A 13,626-nucleotide genomic window follows, 5' to 3' on the forward strand; every position below is an offset into this window, starting at 1 on the left:
CTGTGAAGGTTCTAGGTGACATCACAATCCCTATGGTTACATACACGACAAAGCTGGGTTGTTGTTGTTTACACTCTGCAAGGCCTGTGGAAGTGAGTGACATCATAGCACTGTAGTTCTGAGGGTTCTAGATGGATGCAACAATCTCCTGTTGCTTCTATGAAGGCCATAATAGACGACATCACCAAACAGCTCCATAGTCACATACACAGCAAAGGAGAGATGTTGTTTACACCTAGTGATGTCAGTGGTATTGAGTGACATCACAGCACAGTGCTAAGGCTCCTGGGCCTGGACACAGCAGCGGCTGCAATATCTCAACGGAGAATACGTTTATATATATGTGTGTGTGTGCGCGTATATATATATATATATATATATATATATATATATATATATATATATTCTCCGCCGAAATCACTTTTAAACCCATTTCCACCTTTTTTTCCCTTCTCTTCCTCTTACTTTTTTTTCACGTTTTTTTACGTTTTTCTCCTTTTCGCCTCTTTTCTGGGCGTATTATTCTTCTTTTTCTTCTTTTTTTTCGTCTAATGCATACCCCATCAGTGCAGCAATGCTTATTCAATACCGCCAGCAGATGGAGACACTGGGGGATAATTTTCTAAGGATTTATACTGATTTTTCCTGTCTGAATTTGTCGCACAGAAAGTTGCAGGCCAAATATGTGTGACATTTCTGCGACTTTAGCTTCTAGAGCATTTTTACAACATTATACATAGGTGCTGAATACATAAAAAGCGACTGTTCAGCGACAGACAAGTCGCATCGGCTGAAAGTAGGCCAGAATGTCAGTCCATGTTGGAGCAGGTTTAGATACAGTCTAAAGCATAGATCTCAAAGTCTGTGCACAGAATTTAGCAAGGGCCTCGCACCTTCTGATGCATCAGGTAGGTGCACTATAGCATAGCCTAACCCTCTGTACTTTGGTCTATATTGATGCGGGACATAGACAGCCAGCTGATGACCAATCCATTAGTGCAATGGATGGCTGGAAGCATTTGTCTTTGCCTTTGCAATACCACAGAAGCAATGCATGGTCAATGTACAGCAATGACACACCTGTGTGAACAGCCAGGAGACCCCCCCATGTTATGTTACATAGTTACATAGTTAGTACGGTCGAAAAAAGACATATGTCCATCAAGTTCAACCAGGGAATTAAGGGGTAGGGGTGTGGCGCGATATTGGGGAAGGGATGAGATTTTATATTTCTTCATAAGCATTAATCTTATTTTGTCAATTAGGAACATTCAGCACCCACCCGCTATCAAGGCAGCTGCCTATCATGTCATGCCCTACCTGCACAGGTGTGCTGGCTACTCAAATGATCCAATTAAGGAGGCCATTTAGTCAGCAGCAGCAGAAGTCCTGTGCCTGGACGCTCCAACAGCGGCCAGACACAAGCAGAAGCAGCAGAAGCAGCAGCAGCACCACCTTTTGTTTTTTGGCTGCAGCAGCAGCAGCAGCAGCAGCAAGGCCCACAGGGCTGGCTAGCTGGCTAGCCAGCAAGCAGGTAGCAATGAAAGTAGGAATCTTTCTTTTTAACCCTGTAAGGGGGTGGTGCACTGTACCCGAAGATACTGCCATATCGGGTCAATGCATAGGGCGACGGAAGCAAGCTTCGAAATCGGCCCCCGTTCTCAAAAATCCATTTAATATATGGTCCCCAGATAGGGGACGTATCAGATATTAAACTGATAAGAACAGATACTACACTTGATCTTAGCCAAAAGGCCGAGAAGCGATAACCGTGAAAGGGGCGGGCCCAACAAGGTCCCCTTCATGGGCACTATCACTGCTTGCTGTCAGGGAGGCTGCCAGACAATTTTCCATGCACACTCTGGGCTGGGGGGCAGTCAACCACCAGTACACACAGCAGAACCTAAACCCATACCATTATTGCTAAGCAGCAAGACAGGGGCCCATTGCACTCCCACGGGGCCTTTTTAAATGCAATCCATAACCCGGATTTGCCAGGAACCCTTCTTACTCCTCCTACTTGCATGTGACACTGGGCTTAGGATCTGCATAGGAAACACACACACAAGCACACACCTACCTTTGTTGCCTGCAGATGCCTCCTTGGCTGTCCCCAAACGGTATCAAACCAACACCCACGGGAAGCTGTAAGCATAGAGGACATGCCTGCACCCCATTGGACTTACCTGTGTGGGTTAAATCCGGGTTATTTGACAACCTATGGCGGTGATGGTTCTGCTCAGGCAGAGCAGTGCTGATGCTCCTCATAAAGCTGTCGCTGCTGTGAAGGTTCTAGGTGACATCACAATCCCTATGGTTACATACACGACAAAGCTGGGTTGTTGTTGTTTACACTCTGCAAGGCCTGTGGAAGTGAGTGACATCATAGCACTGTAGTTCTGAGGGTTCTAGATGGATGCAACAATCTCCTGTTGCTTCTATGAAGGCCATAATAGACGACATCACCAAACAGCTCCATAGTCACATACACAGCAAAGGAGAGATGTTGTTTACACCTAGTGATGTCAGTGGTATTGAGTGACATCACAGCACAGTGCTAAGGCTCCTGGGCCTGGACACAGCAGCGGCTGCAATATCTCAACGGAGAATACGTTTATATATATGTGTGTGTGTGCGCGTATATATATATATATATATATATATATATATATATATATATATATATATATATATTTCTCCGCCGAAATCACTTTTAAACCCATTTCCACCTTTTTTTCCCTTCTCTTCCTCTTACTTTTTTTTCACGTTTTTTTACGTTTTTCTCCTTTTCGCCTCTTTTCTGGGCGTATTATTCTTCTTTTTCTTCTTTTTTTTCGTCTAATGCATACCCCATCAGTGCAGCAATGCTTATTCAATACCGCCAGCAGATGGAGACACTGGGGGATAATTTTCTAAGGATTTATACTGATTTTTCCTGTCTGAATTTGTCGCACAGAAAGTTGCAGGCCAAATATGTGTGACATTTCTGCGACTTTAGCTTCTAGAGCATTTTTACAACATTATACATAGGTGCTGAATACATAAAAAGCGACTGTTCAGCGACAGACAAGTCGCATCGGCTGAAAGTAGGCCAGAATGTCAGTCCATGTTGGAGCAGGTTTAGATACAGTCTAAAGCATAGATCTCAAAGTCTGTGCACAGAATTTAGCAAGGGCCTCGCACCTTCTGATGCATCAGGTAGGTGCACTATAGCATAGCCTAACCCTCTGTACTTTGGTCTATATTGATGCGGGACATAGACAGCCAGCTGATGACCAATCCATTAGTGCAATGGATGGCTGGAAGCATTTGTCTTTGCCTTTGCAATACCACAGAAGCAATGCATGGTCAATGTACAGCAATGACACACCTGTGTGAACAGCCAGGAGACCCCCCCATGTTATGTTACATAGTTACATAGTTAGTACGGTCGAAAAAAGACATATGTCCATCAAGTTCAACCAGGGAATTAAGGGGTAGGGGTGTGGCGCGATATTGGGGAAGGGATGAGATTTTATATTTCTTCATAAGCATTAATCTTATTTTGTCAATTAGGAACATTCAGCACCCACCCGCTATCAAGGCAGCTGCCTATCATGTCATGCCCTACCTGCACAGGTGTGCTGGCTACTCAAATGATCCAATTAAGGAGGCCATTTAGTCAGCAGCAGCAGAAGTCCTGTGCCTGGACGCTCCAACAGCGGCCAGACACAAGCAGAAGCAGCAGAAGCAGCAGCAGCACCACCTTTTGTTTTTTGGCTGCAGCAGCAGCAGCAGCAGCAGCAGCAGCAAGGCCCACAGGGCTGGCTAGCTGGCTAGCCAGCAAGCAGGTAGCAATGAAAGTAGGAATCTTTCTTTTTAACCCTGTAAGGGGGTGGTGCACTGTACCCGAAGATACTGCCATATCGGGTCAATGCATAGGGCGACGGAAGCAAGCTTCGAAATCGGCCCCCGTTCTCAAAAATCCATTTAATATATGGTCCCCAGATAGGGGACGTATCAGATATTAAACTGATAAGAACAGATACTACACTTGATCTTAGCCAAAAGGCCGAGAAGCGATAACCGTGAAAGGGGCGGGCCCAACAAGGTCCCCTTCATGGGCACTATCACTGCTTGCTGTCAGGGAGGCTGCCAGACAATTTTCCATGCACACTCTGGGCTGGGGGGCAGTCAACCACCAGTACACACAGCAGAACCTAAACCCATACCATTATTGCTAAGCAGCAAGACAGGGGCCCATTGCACTCCCACGGGGCCTTTTTAAATGCAATCCATAACCCGGATTTGCCAGGAACCCTTCTTACTCCTCCTACTTGCATGTGACACTGGGCTTAGGATCTGCATAGGAAACACACACACAAGCACACACCTACCTTTGTTGCCTGCAGATGCCTCCTTGGCTGTCCCCAAACGGTATCAAACCAACACCCACGGGAAGCTGTAAGCATAGAGGACATGCCTGCACCCCATTGGACTTACCTGTGTGGGTTAAATCCGGGTTATTTGACAACCTATGGCGGTGATGGTTCTGCTCAGGCAGAGCAGTGCTGATGCTCCTCATAAAGCTGTCGCTGCTGTGAAGGTTCTAGGTGACATCACAATCCCTATGGTTACATACACGACAAAGCTGGGTTGTTGTTGTTTACACTCTGCAAGGCCTGTGGAAGTGAGTGACATCATAGCACTGTAGTTCTGAGGGTTCTAGATGGATGCAACAATCTCCTGTTGCTTCTATGAAGGCCATAATAGACGACATCACCAAACAGCTCCATAGTCACATACACAGCAAAGGAGAGATGTTGTTTACACCTAGTGATGTCAGTGGTATTGAGTGACATCACAGCACAGTGCTAAGGCTCCTGGGCCTGGACACAGCAGCGGCTGCAATATCTCAACGGAGAATACGTTTATATATATGTGTGTGTGTGCGCGTATATATATATATATATATATATATATATATATATATATATATTTCTCCGCCGAAATCACTTTTAAACCCATTTCCACCTTTTTTTCCCTTCTCTTCCTCTTACTTTTTTTTCACGTTTTTTTACGTTTTTCTCCTTTTCGCCTCTTTTCTGGGCGTATTATTCTTCTTTTTCTTCTTTTTTTTCGTCTAATGCATACCCCATCAGTGCAGCAATGCTTATTCAATACCGCCAGCAGATGGAGACACTGGGGGATAATTTTCTAAGGATTTATACTGATTTTTCCTGTCTGAATTTGTCGCACAGAAAGTTGCAGGCCAAATATGTGTGACATTTCTGCGACTTTAGCTTCTAGAGCATTTTTACAACATTATACATAGGTGCTGAATACATAAAAAGCGACTGTTCAGCGACAGACAAGTCGCATCGGCTGAAAGTAGGCCAGAATGTCAGTCCATGTTGGAGCAGGTTTAGATACAGTCTAAAGCATAGATCTCAAAGTCTGTGCACAGAATTTAGCAAGGGCCTCGCACCTTCTGATGCATCAGGTAGGTGCACTATAGCATAGCCTAACCCTCTGTACTTTGGTCTATATTGATGCGGGACATAGACAGCCAGCTGATGACCAATCCATTAGTGCAATGGATGGCTGGAAGCATTTGTCTTTGCCTTTGCAATACCACAGAAGCAATGCATGGTCAATGTACAGCAATGACACACCTGTGTGAACAGCCAGGAGACCCCCCCATGTTATGTTACATAGTTACATAGTTAGTACGGTCGAAAAAAGACATATGTCCATCAAGTTCAACCAGGGAATTAAGGGGTAGGGGTGTGGCGCGATATTGGGGAAGGGATGAGATTTTATATTTCTTCATAAGCATTAATCTTATTTTGTCAATTAGGAACATTCAGCACCCACCCGCTATCAAGGCAGCTGCCTATCATGTCATGCCCTACCTGCACAGGTGTGCTGGCTACTCAAATGATCCAATTAAGGAGGCCATTTAGTCAGCAGCAGCAGAAGTCCTGTGCCTGGACGCTCCAACAGCGGCCAGACACAAGCAGAAGCAGCAGAAGCAGCAGCAGCACCACCTTTTGTTTTTTGGCTGCAGCAGCAGCAGCAGCAGCAGCAAGGCCCACAGGGCTGGCTAGCTGGCTAGCCAGCAAGCAGGTAGCAATGAAAGTAGGAATCTTTCTTTTTAACCCTGTAAGGGGGTGGTGCACTGTACCCGAAGATACTGCCATATCGGGTCAATGCATAGGGCGACGGAAGCAAGCTTCGAAATCGGCCCCCGTTCTCAAAAATCCATTTAATATATGGTCCCCAGATAGGGGACGTATCAGATATTAAACTGATAAGAACAGATACTACACTTGATCTTAGCCAAAAGGCCGAGAAGCGATAACCGTGAAAGGGGCGGGCCCAACAAGGTCCCCTTCATGGGCACTATCACTGCTTGCTGTCAGGGAGGCTGCCAGACAATTTTCCATGCACACTCTGGGCTGGGGGGCAGTCAACCACCAGTACACACAGCAGAACCTAAACCCATACCATTATTGCTAAGCAGCAAGACAGGGGCCCATTGCACTCCCACGGGGCCTTTTTAAATGCAATCCATAACCCGGATTTGCCAGGAACCCTTCTTACTCCTCCTACTTGCATGTGACACTGGGCTTAGGATCTGCATAGGAAACACACACACAAGCACACACCTACCTTTGTTGCCTGCAGATGCCTCCTTGGCTGTCCCCAAACGGTATCAAACCAACACCCACGGGAAGCTGTAAGCATAGAGGACATGCCTGCACCCCATTGGACTTACCTGTGTGGGTTAAATCCGGGTTATTTGACAACCTATGGCGGTGATGGTTCTGCTCAGGCAGAGCAGTGCTGATGCTCCTCATAAAGCTGTCGCTGCTGTGAAGGTTCTAGGTGACATCACAATCCCTATGGTTACATACACGACAAAGCTGGGTTGTTGTTGTTTACACTCTGCAAGGCCTGTGGAAGTGAGTGACATCATAGCACTGTAGTTCTGAGGGTTCTAGATGGATGCAACAATCTCCTGTTGCTTCTATGAAGGCCATAATAGACGACATCACCAAACAGCTCCATAGTCACATACACAGCAAAGGAGAGATGTTGTTTACACCTAGTGATGTCAGTGGTATTGAGTGACATCACAGCACAGTGCTAAGGCTCCTGGGCCTGGACACAGCAGCGGCTGCAATATCTCAACGGAGAATACGTTTATATATATGTGTGTGTGTGCGCGTATATATATATATATATATATATATATATATATATATATATATTCTCCGCCGAAATCACTTTTAAACCCATTTCCACCTTTTTTTCCCTTCTCTTCCTCTTACTTTTTTTTCACGTTTTTTTACGTTTTTCTCCTTTTCGCCTCTTTTCTGGGCGTATTATTCTTCTTTTTCTTCTTTTTTTTCGTCTAATGCATACCCCATCAGTGCAGCAATGCTTATTCAATACCGCCAGCAGATGGAGACACTGGGGGATAATTTTCTAAGGATTTATACTGATTTTTCCTGTCTGAATTTGTCGCACAGAAAGTTGCAGGCCAAATATGTGTGACATTTCTGCGACTTTAGCTTCTAGAGCATTTTTACAACATTATACATAGGTGCTGAATACATAAAAAGCGACTGTTCAGCGACAGACAAGTCGCATCGGCTGAAAGTAGGCCAGAATGTCAGTCCATGTTGGAGCAGGTTTAGATACAGTCTAAAGCATAGATCTCAAAGTCTGTGCACAGAATTTAGCAAGGGCCTCGCACCTTCTGATGCATCAGGTAGGTGCACTATAGCATAGCCTAACCCTCTGTACTTTGGTCTATATTGATGCGGGACATAGACAGCCAGCTGATGACCAATCCATTAGTGCAATGGATGGCTGGAAGCATTTGTCTTTGCCTTTGCAATACCACAGAAGCAATGCATGGTCAATGTACAGCAATGACACACCTGTGTGAACAGCCAGGAGACCCCCCCATGTTATGTTACATAGTTACATAGTTAGTACGGTCGAAAAAAGACATATGTCCATCAAGTTCAACCAGGGAATTAAGGGGTAGGGGTGTGGCGCGATATTGGGGAAGGGATGAGATTTTATATTTCTTCATAAGCATTAATCTTATTTTGTCAATTAGGAACATTCAGCACCCACCCGCTATCAAGGCAGCTGCCTATCATGTCATGCCCTACCTGCACAGGTGTGCTGGCTACTCAAATGATCCAATTAAGGAGGCCATTTAGTCAGCAGCAGCAGAAGTCCTGTGCCTGGACGCTCCAACAGCGGCCAGACACAAGCAGAAGCAGCAGAAGCAGCAGCAGCACCACCTTTTGTTTTTTGGCTGCAGCAGCAGCAGCAGCAGCAGCAAGGCCCACAGGGCTGGCTAGCTGGCTAGCCAGCAAGCAGGTAGCAATGAAAGTAGGAATCTTTCTTTTTAACCCTGTAAGGGGGTGGTGCACTGTACCCGAAGATACTGCCATATCGGGTCAATGCATAGGGCGACGGAAGCAAGCTTCGAAATCGGCCCCCGTTCTCAAAAATCCATTTAATATATGGTCCCCAGATAGGGGACGTATCAGATATTAAACTGATAAGAACAGATACTACACTTGATCTTAGCCAAAAGGCCGAGAAGCGATAACCGTGAAAGGGGCGGGCCCAACAAGGTCCCCTTCATGGGCACTATCACTGCTTGCTGTCAGGGAGGCTGCCAGACAATTTTCCATGCACACTCTGGGCTGGGGGGCAGTCAACCACCAGTACACACAGCAGAACCTAAACCCATACCATTATTGCTAAGCAGCAAGACAGGGGCCCATTGCACTCCCACGGGGCCTTTTTAAATGCAATCCATAACCCGGATTTGCCAGGAACCCTTCTTACTCCTCCTACTTGCATGTGACACTGGGCTTAGGATCTGCATAGGAAACACACACACAAGCACACACCTACCTTTGTTGCCTGCAGATGCCTCCTTGGCTGTCCCCAAACGGTATCAAACCAACACCCACGGGAAGCTGTAAGCATAGAGGACATGCCTGCACCCCATTGGACTTACCTGTGTGGGTTAAATCCGGGTTATTTGACAACCTATGGCGGTGATGGTTCTGCTCAGGCAGAGCAGTGCTGATGCTCCTCATAAAGCTGTCGCTGCTGTGAAGGTTCTAGGTGACATCACAATCCCTATGGTTACATACACGACAAAGCTGGGTTGTTGTTGTTTACACTCTGCAAGGCCTGTGGAAGTGAGTGACATCATAGCACTGTAGTTCTGAGGGTTCTAGATGGATGCAACAATCTCCTGTTGCTTCTATGAAGGCCATAATAGACGACATCACCAAACAGCTCCATAGTCACATACACAGCAAAGGAGAGATGTTGTTTACACCTAGTGATGTCAGTGGTATTGAGTGACATCACAGCACAGTGCTAAGGCTCCTGGGCCTGGACACAGCAGCGGCTGCAATATCTCAACGGAGAATACGTTTATATATATGTGTGTGTGTGCGCGTATATATATATATATATATATATATATATATATATATATATATATTTCTCCGCCGAAATCACTTTTAAACCCATTTCCACCTTTTTTTCCCTTCTCTTCCTCTTACTTTTTTTTCACGTTTTTTTACGTTTTTCTCCTTTTCGCCTCTTTTCTGGGCGTATTATTCTTCTTTTTCTTCTTTTTTTTCGTCTAATGCATACCCCATCAGTGCAGCAATGCTTATTCAATACCGCCAGCAGATGGAGACACTGGGGGATAATTTTCTAAGGATTTATACTGATTTTTCCTGTCTGAATTTGTCGCACAGAAAGTTGCAGGCCAAATATGTGTGACATTTCTGCGACTTTAGCTTCTAGAGCATTTTTACAACATTATACATAGGTGCTGAATACATAAAAAGCGACTGTTCAGCGACAGACAAGTCGCATCGGCTGAAAGTAGGCCAGAATGTCAGTCCATGTTGGAGCAGGTTTAGATACAGTCTAAAGCATAGATCTCAAAGTCTGTGCACAGAATTTAGCAAGGGCCTCGCACCTTCTGATGCATCAGGTAGGTGCACTATAGCATAGCCTAACCCTCTGTACTTTGGTCTATATTGATGCGGGACATAGACAGCCAGCTGATGACCAATCCATTAGTGCAATGGATGGCTGGAAGCATTTGTCTTTGCCTTTGCAATACCACAGAAGCAATGCATGGTCAATGTACAGCAATGACACACCTGTGTGAACAGCCAGGAGACCCCCCCATGTTATGTTACATAGTTACATAGTTAGTACGGTCGAAAAAAGACATATGTCCATCAAGTTCAACCAGGGAATTAAGGGGTAGGGGTGTGGCGCGATATTGGGGAAGGGATGAGATTTTATATTTCTTCATAAGCATTAATCTTATTTTGTCAATTAGGAACATTCAGCACCCACCCGCTATCAAGGCAGCTGCCTATCATGTCATGCCCTACCTGCACAGGTGTGCTGGCTACTCAAATGATCCAATTAAGGAGGCCATTTAGTCAGCAGCAGCAGAAGTCCTGTGCCTGGACGCTCCAAAGCGGCCAGACACAAGCAGAAGCAGCAGAAGCAGCAGCAGCACCACCTTTTGTTTTTTGGCTGCAGCAGCAGCAGCAAGGCCCACAGGGCTGGCTAGCTGGCTAGCCAGCAAGCAGGTAGCAATGAAAGTAGGAATCTTTCTTTTTAACCCTGTAAGGGGGTGGTGCACTGTACCCGAAGATACTGCCATATCGGGTCAATGCATAGGGCGACGGAAGCAAGCTTCGAAATCGGCCCCCGTTCTCAAAAATCCATTTAATATATGGTCCCCAGATAGGGGACGTATCAGATATTAAACTGATAAGAACAGATACTACACTTGATCTTAGCCAAAAGGCCGAGAAGCGATAACCGTGAAAGGGGCGGGCCCAACAAGGTCCCCTTCATGGGCACTATCACTGCTTGCTGTCAGGGAGGCTGCCAGACAATTTTCCATGCACACTCTGGGCTGGGGGGCAGTCAACCACCAGTACACACAGCAGAACCTAAACCCATACCATTATTGCTAAGCAGCAAGACAGGGGCCCATTGCACTCCCACGGGGCCTTTTTAAATGCAATCCATAACCCGGATTTGCCAGGAACCCTTCTTACTCCTCCTACTTGCATGTGACACTGGGCTTAGGATCTGCATAGGAAACACACACACAAGCACACACCTACCTTTGTTGCCTGCAGATGCCTCCTTGGCTGTCCCCAAACGGTATCAAACCAACACCCACGGGAAGCTGTAAGCATAGAGGACATGCCTGCACCCCATTGGACTTACCTGTGTGGGTTAAATCCGGGTTATTTGACAACCTATGGCGGTGATGGTTCTGCTCAGGCAGAGCAGTGCTGATGCTCCTCATAAAGCTGTCGCTGCTGTGAAGGTTCTAGGTGACATCACAATCCCTATGGTTACATACACGACAAAGCTGGGTTGTTGTTGTTTACACTCTGCAAGGCCTGTGGAAGTGAGTGACATCATAGCACTGTAGTTCTGAGGGTTCTAGATGGATGCAACAATCTCCTGTTGCTTCTATGAAGGCCATAATAGACGACATCACCAAACAGCTCCATAGTCACATACACAGCAAAGGAGAGATGTTGTTTACACCTAGTGATGTCAGTGGTATTGAGTGACATCACAGCACAGTGCTAAGGCTCCTGGGCCTGGACACAGCAGCGGCTGCAATATCTCAACGGAGAATACGTTTATATATATGTGTGTGTGTGCGCGTATATATATATATATATATATATATATATATATATATATATATATATATTTCTCCGCCGAAATCACTTTTAAACCCATTTCCACCTTTTTTTCCCTTCTCTTCCTCTTACTTTTTTTTCACGTTTTTTTACGTTTTTCTCCTTTTCGCCTCTTTTCTGGGCGTATTATTCTTCTTTTTCTTCTTTTTTTTCGTCTAATGCATACCCCATCAGTGCAGCAATGCTTATTCAATACCGCCAGCAGATGGAGACACTGGGGGATAATTTTCTAAGGATTTATACTGATTTTTCCTGTCTGAATTTGTCGCACAGAAAGTTGCAGGCCAAATATGTGTGACATTTCTGCGACTTTAGCTTCTAGAGCATTTTTACAACATTATACATAGGTGCTGAATACATAAAAAGCGACTGTTCAGCGACAGACAAGTCGCATCGGCTGAAAGTAGGCCAGAATGTCAGTCCATGTTGGAGCAGGTTTAGATACAGTCTAAAGCATAGATCTCAAAGTCTGTGCACAGAATTTAGCAAGGGCCTCGCACCTTCTGATGCATCAGGTAGGTGCACTATAGCATAGCCTAACCCTCTGTACTTTGGTCTATATTGATGCGGGACATAGACAGCCAGCTGATGACCAATCCATTAGTGCAATGGATGGCTGGAAGCATTTGTCTTTGCCTTTGCAATACCACAGAAGCAATGCATGGTCAATGTACAGCAATGACACACCTGTGTGAACAGCCAGGAGACCCCCCCATGTTATGTTACATAGTTACATAGTTAGTACGGTCGAAAAAAGACATATGTCCATCAAGTTCAACCAGGGAATTAAGGGGTAGGGGTGTGGCGCGATATTGGGGAAGGGATGAGATTTTATATTTCTTCATAAGCATTAATCTTATTTTGTCAATTAGGAACATTCAGCACCCACCCGCTATCAAGGCAGCTGCCTATCATGTCATGCCCTACCTGCACAGGTGTGCTGGCTACTCAAATGATCCAATTAAGGAGGCCATTTAGTCAGCAGCAGCAGAAGTCCTGTGCCTGGACGCTCCAACAGCGGCCAGACACAAGCAGAAGCAGCAGAAGCAGCAGCAGCACCACCTTTTGTTTTTTGGCTGCAGCAGCAGCAGCAGCAAGGCCCACAGGGCTGGCTAGCTGGCTAGCCAGCAAGCAGGTAGCAATGAAAGTAGGAATCTTTCTTTTTAACCCTGTAAGGGGGTGGTGCACTGTACCCGAAGATACTGCCATATCGGGTCAATGCATAGGGCGACGGAAGCAAGCCTTCGAAATCGGCCCCCGTTCTCAAAAATCCATTTAATATATGGTCCCCAGATAGGGGACGTATCAGATATTAAACTGATAAGAACAGATACTACACTTGATCTTAGCCAAAAGGCCGAGAAGCGATAACCGTGAAAGGGGCGGGCCCAACAAGGTCCCCTTCATGGGCACTATCACTGCTTGCTGTCAGGGAGGCTGCCAGACAATTTTCCATGCACACTCTGGGCTGGGGGGCAGTCAACCACCAGTACACACAGCAGAACCTAAACCCATACCATTATTGCTAAGCAGCAAGACAGGGGCCCATTGCACTCCCACGGGGCCTTTTTAAATGCAATCCATAACCCGGATTTGCCAGGAACCCTTCTTACTCCTCCTACTTGCATGTGACACTGGGCTTAGGATCTGCATAGGAAACACACACACAAGCACACACCTACCTTTGTTGCCTGCAGATGCCTCCTTGGCTGTCCCCAAACGGTATCAAACCAACACCCACGGGAAGCTGTAAGCATAGAGGACATGCCTGCACCCCATTGGACTTACCTGTGTGGGTTAAATCCGGGTTATTTGACAACCTATGGCG

General features: G+C 46.0%; 6 non-coding genes across 6 annotated transcripts; all 6 read right to left on the minus strand.

Annotated features, from left to right (window-relative positions):
* Nucleotides 1–1,576: 1,576 nt before the first annotated feature.
* On the minus strand, nt 1,577–1,767 carry LOC130327518 (U2 spliceosomal RNA). The gene has a single exon (XR_008871887.1). It is a non-coding gene; the product is annotated as a U2 spliceosomal RNA (small nuclear RNA).
* Nucleotides 1,768–3,872: 2,105 nt separating this feature from the next.
* Nucleotides 3,873–4,063, minus strand: LOC130327519 (U2 spliceosomal RNA). The gene has a single exon (XR_008871888.1). It is a non-coding gene; the product is annotated as a U2 spliceosomal RNA (small nuclear RNA).
* Nucleotides 4,064–6,150: 2,087 nt separating this feature from the next.
* LOC130327521 (U2 spliceosomal RNA) lies at nt 6,151–6,341 on the minus strand. Its single transcript, XR_008871890.1, has one exon. It is a non-coding gene; the product is annotated as a U2 spliceosomal RNA (small nuclear RNA).
* Nucleotides 6,342–8,427: 2,086 nt separating this feature from the next.
* On the minus strand, nt 8,428–8,618 carry LOC130327522 (U2 spliceosomal RNA). The gene has a single exon (XR_008871891.1). It is a non-coding gene; the product is annotated as a U2 spliceosomal RNA (small nuclear RNA).
* A 2,079-nt stretch (nt 8,619–10,697) lies between these two features.
* LOC130327523 (U2 spliceosomal RNA) lies at nt 10,698–10,888 on the minus strand. The gene has a single exon (XR_008871892.1). It is a non-coding gene; the product is annotated as a U2 spliceosomal RNA (small nuclear RNA).
* A 2,087-nt stretch (nt 10,889–12,975) lies between these two features.
* LOC130327557 (U2 spliceosomal RNA) lies at nt 12,976–13,167 on the minus strand. The gene has a single exon (XR_008871923.1). It is a non-coding gene; the product is annotated as a U2 spliceosomal RNA (small nuclear RNA).
* Between the last annotated feature and the right edge of the window lie 459 nt (nt 13,168–13,626).

This window comes from Hyla sarda, unplaced genomic scaffold (genome assembly GCF_029499605.1).
Source record: "Hyla sarda isolate aHylSar1 unplaced genomic scaffold, aHylSar1.hap1 scaffold_300, whole genome shotgun sequence".
In the NCBI taxonomy this organism is placed as follows: domain Eukaryota; kingdom Metazoa; phylum Chordata; class Amphibia; order Anura; family Hylidae; genus Hyla; species Hyla sarda.